The sequence below is a fragment of the Eptatretus burgeri genome, chromosome 4, assembly GCF_056783735.1.
Source record: "Eptatretus burgeri isolate ZD-2024b chromosome 4, Ebu_testis_v1, whole genome shotgun sequence".
Lineage (NCBI taxonomy): Eukaryota > Metazoa > Chordata > Myxini > Myxiniformes > Myxinidae > Eptatretus > Eptatretus burgeri.
Window position 1 is genome coordinate 54,640,299 of NC_140964.1, and position 5,438 is coordinate 54,645,736.

At 40.8% G+C, this 5,438-nt stretch overlaps 1 pseudogene; it reads right to left on the bottom strand.

The window, feature by feature from the left end:
* Positions 1 to 3,065: 3,065 nt before the first annotated feature.
* LOC147028085 (uncharacterized) lies at positions 3,066 to 4,458 on the bottom strand (annotated as a pseudogene).
* Between the last annotated feature and the right edge of the window lie 980 nt (positions 4,459 to 5,438).

Consider the following 5,438-nt stretch of genomic DNA (forward strand, 5'->3'; position numbering starts at 1 on the left):
AACTACCCGAAAAATTTTCACTTGGAGACTCAACTGGCTCGAGATGGATATCCTTTGTACCGGAGGAGAAAAGTTGCCGATGGTGGCATCGATGTCCGAATGGCTAAACATGTTATAGACAATCGGTGGATTATTCAATACAATCCATACCACTCCAGAATGTGCAATGCCCACGTCAATGTAGAATTTTGTAATTCTGTTAAATCGATCAAGTATGTCTGTAAATATGTGAATAAAGGTCAAGATATGGCTGTATTTTTATGAGGCAAAGATGGACAGGATCACTATGATGAGACATGCATATCAGATCGCTCGATATGTAAGCACCAATAAAGCACTCGAGAGAATCTTTGGCTTCCCCATCTATGACCATCATCCAACCATTCAGAAACTTCAAGTTCATCTAGAAAATGGTCAGACGATTTATTATAACCCCAGCACTGCAGCACTGCAGCACAAAAAGCCCAAAGAGGCCCCTAACAACTCTTGCAGCTTTTCCCAGCTTTGTAGAGAATATAATTTTGCTCAGACACTTCTTTGCAATGAGGTTCCAAAACATTTCACCTGGGCTAATAGTGTCAGAAAAATGGAAAAGGAGAGTTCAAGGAAATGCTGTGGAAGGTTATCCAGGAGCAACGTCGAAAGATGCCCTTGGAAGAGTGTACTCAATACATCCAAATATGGGTGAAGTCTTCTATGTGATGCTGTTACGTCACACTGTTCATAGTCCAAAGTCTTTTTAGGATTTGAAGACATATGTAGGATTTGAAATACCTTCAAGGAGGCCTGTTTACTACATGGCTTATTGGAAGATGACCTAAACTGGAAACAAACCCGAGAAGAAGCTGCTATTAGTTGCTCTCCTGGAAGACTGAGACATTTATTTGCCATTCTCATAACACAGTGTTTGACCTGCACTGGAAATAAACCCGAGAAGAAGCTGCTATTAGTTGCTCTCCTAGAAGACTGAGACATTTATTTGCCATTCTCATAACACAGTGTGCCCTCACTGAACCGCAACAACTCTGGAATTATCACAAAGAGAGCCTATCTGAGGATATCTTACCCAGAATTCAAAGAGAATCTCATGATTTAGAAATTATTTATAGTAATGAAATTTTCAATGAAGCTCTTATGATGATTGAAGACAAAGTTATGGATTTCAGAGGACATGATCTGAGTCATTATGATCTTCAAAAACCTAACAGAACACCATGTACATTAACAAGAGAACTGTTAAGGGAGATTGATTATGACAAAGAAGGACTTGCACAGTTTGTTCAGTCGAATGAGAGAAAGCTTTTGGACAGTCAAGCAGCCATATATAGGAAAATCATGGAAGTTATTGATGGTAATGAAGGAGGACTGCTTTTATATATTCACTAGTATAGGAATTAACACATATGTTCCTTATCATAAGTCACTCCAAGATATTATCTCTGAGCATCAGGAAGTTTTAATTAATAATTTCAGTATTAAATGGAAAGAGGAAAATCTTTGTATTCCTCGGCTTTTGTGGATCCCTGGGCATCATAAGAACCCGTACAAGTATTGTGGGTTTATTGTGGGTGCTAGGCAGTGTTCCACCAGACAGTTATCGGTTATCGTTAACTCAAGCTTACAAGTTGTTAGGGGACAGTTCAGGAAATATTGTTTAGTAATTGAGAAGAATTCTGGTATGAACACTTTCTGGAGCATTAATTCTTCCTCAAAGTTCTGAGATAGAATTAGAACTGACTCAATATCAAGTCAGTTGAAGCTTTTGATTTTTCAACTTCATGTACAAATTTGGATTTAGTCCCAGTGAGGGATTCAATCTTAAAAGTAATTGACAAGGTTTTTAACTCGTTTAATAATTTTTTTATGTGTCAAGTTTGATGGAGCATTCTTTTCTAAAAATAAATACTCAAGGCTTCATTGTTTTGATAAGCAGAAGTTGAAGGATGCTGTTAATTTAATTTTATATTTTTGTCTTTTTGTGGGATCATGTTTCAACAGGTTTGGGTATTCCCATGGGTGGGGATTGCAGCCCCCTTCTAGTGGAGATTTTTCTTATTTTCATTCACACAGAAACTGATGAAGGACAAAAAATTAGGATTAGCTAAAATATTATCTCATACATGTCATTATTTAGATGATATTTGTGTGGTTAACTATAATTTTTTGAAAGGCAGGTTCACAAGATTTATCCAGATAGTCTGATTGCAAACAGGAGTGGTAATGATTGCATAGTTGGTCTAATCTGGATGTGTTGGTTAGAGTTGGACAGAATGGTTTTAGTACAAGTGTATATCAAAAAGTTGATGATTTCAGTTTCCCTGTAGTCTTGTACACCTTTCCAGGTGGCAATGTACCAATTAAAATGGGTTACAATGTCTTTTCATCTCATCAACTTAGATTTGCAAGAATTTGTTCAGTAAAGGATGATTTTGTGGAACGTGCTGAGAAGGTTTTTTTTAATCATGTTAAACAGAGGATATTTGGCTGATTGTTTGATCAGCTATTGTGAGAATGTCTTTGGACTCCATCGTCACCTTTTATTTAAATTTGGTTGGTTTTCATGTAAACGAGTTCCGATTGCATTGCATTTTATTTAATAATAATAAATTAATTATTTCAGTGAAATTTTCAGTGAAAAGTATTTCAGTGAAAAGATCACAGCCTGCTTTAATGATATCACCTTTCTCAGGTTGGATGTCCATAAACACGTCCATTGCCCTCTCTGCTTCATCAGTCTTGCAGAGCTTGCTTAGCAAAGTTGGTTTGCTAAACCCAAAAATTGCAGACACTGTATCGCAGCCAGAGAAGCTGTGCAAGAAGATGAGATACCTCCGGTATATCTCTGGGAGGGCCTCCCAGATCTTTCCGACATCGTAAGATGTTTCTTTGGCTGTCGAGAGGAAGATCGGATGGTCTGCAACATGATGAATCAGCATAACCAGGACATCTGTGTCCTCAGCCCTCACCTCTAAGGGGACTCTCTTGCCTCATCTAGAGCTGCGCGGACGATGGAGGAGTCGGCATCATCGGAGCATTGCTGTACACTGATTCCATTTCTACTAAATGTCTCAGCAAGGAGCAGAACGAGCTGGGCTTTGTTGTTCTTGTTATCGAGGAACTTTTCTCTTGCAATGATGATTTTGAGATCCAGACGAATCTGAATGTCACAGCATGCATTCTTTGTTTTTCACAAGTGGTCATGGTCCTTGGTGGAGCTGCCATATCCATCAAAGACCACCGTTATCCGGAGGCGATGGCTCCCATGGACTTCACAAACCACACGTGGCTCTCGGCAACATCCTTCCAAGTAAGGTTAGCCTCCCACTTGACATTGTGCAGGAGCCACCCGCCATCAACCACAAGGCTTGTGCAGGGGGGTTGTTCGACAGGTGCCACACATGCCTTCAGGGACCTTGCTCGGGCAGCCTTGTCTGGCTTTCGCAACTTTTGATTTTTGTCAAACAGAGACATCGGTTTTGGCGTCAACTCAAAGCGCAGAGCTTCTTTGGTCTTGACTTCATGCTCACTGATGACAATGAGGCGGTTGAATAGCTTCAGTGAGTCAATGACCAGCTTCTCGCCATTGACTTTGGGCCCAGATCTGAGGCTTGCAAGTCATTTGACCTTGTGTTTGGTTACCATTGCATCCACAACAGTTTTCCCATCCATCTTAGCCTGTATGGCTCTGCCAACTTCTTCTGCTTGATCAGCATTGACTTGGTCTTCGGGAGTGCTGCTGAACCCAGTTGAGAAGGACACCAGAGTCTTCTTCAAAGGGTTGACTTCCTCCAACCACCCAACTATGGTGTTGACAGCATCGTTATCTCTCTTCATTTGGGCTCTTTTAACGTCAGTGTGGACAGGTACCCCACATTTGACCATGCTTCTTTCCAGCTCTTGGTGAATGAACGAGAAGTGGTTCAGAGTCTGAACCCAAGACTTATGAGAAGACTCATTCCGAAAGCGGCCTCTGTTTCGACCACCGGAGGATTTTGCCTCACGCATTAGTGTGGTTTCTATCGTGATGTCAATCCATGTGCCGGACCATTCGTGGTCTGAGAACCTGACTACATGGTTGCCGTACAAAGTGAACTTGGATAGAGTTTCCTGGAACATGGGACTCTCCTGTCGCTGATGCATCAGCTGTACATACAGCCTTGCTCGCTTTGCGTACTGATGGTGGCATACTGCTGCGAAGGTATTGAGCATTCCAATGATGCAGCTGAGATGACCTGTGAGGTCTGAGACACGCTCACTCCTGATGAATACATTGATGAGGTCGATTCTGCCATAGTACCAGACCCAGAGTGCTGGTGTCGTTCTTCCTTCAGCTAAGATCTTCAATCTCTCTGCCATCCTCTCCTCAAAGACAGTGACTATCCTTAGTGCACATGTTTGATTAGAGGAATTTTGATTCCCTGTTTTCTCATCTTCTGCAGTCCTGATGAAGTCCTCCATGTCTTCGTACTCCTGCTCACTGAAGACACCTCTCAGCACGAATTAATAGGTCCACTCTACGTTGAATATATTCAACTTCTATCGAGTCCGGTACACAATAATTTTTTGCTTAAAGCTCTTAGCTAGCGTCAGCTAACACAGAGAATTCTACTGAGCATGAGCACAAGTATAACCAACAATATAGCAGTGGTTTCAAAAATGTTCTATGCTGGTTTCAGCACAATTTGAACAATCTGAATCAATTGAGCCAAATTACCGCAAAACACAGTCTGAGATATCTAAAAATGTATCATGTCAATATTTTATGGCCAGGGATTCATTTTTCCTCAAATCTAATGGTTGGAATCAATTCAGCACCCCCAAAAACCCAGAGTTAGACATCCCACAAGTCAATATTGGCAAAAGTTAATTTTTCCGATTTTTTTCGTGCAGGCCCTCTGAGCACCCGAACTTTGATTGACTCCCCAGAATTTTCCACAATGATTTGGGTTTGCACTAATTGATAGGTGTTAGTAGACACCGAGATGAATACGTTAGTGAAGAAATTTTTGGTAAGCAATTTTTTCACAGATGGTCAATACAATTTGCTAAAATTCCCTAACTAATAGGGACAGTTCACTCCACTTTCAAACTCCCACTTAATGTTCAAAATGAGGAGACACCAACATGCAATATTGAGAAAGGCTCTGCAAAGGGCAATGTCTTGGGAGATGCACGAGTTATCATCTGGGATGAGTGCACTATGACAGAAAAAACGTATTCAAGCGTGAGATAATACAATCCAAGACTTAAAGGAAAGCAGTCATGTAATGGGAGGAATTCCAGTGATTCTCTCTGGGGATTTCTATCAAATTCCCCTGATAATACTAAGAGGAACTAGAGCAGATGAAATTCAAGCAAGTCTGAAGGCATCTCCTCTTTGGAGTAAACTTGTGTCATTTACACTGACAGTGAATGAGAGTTAATCTTTCAGAGGATGA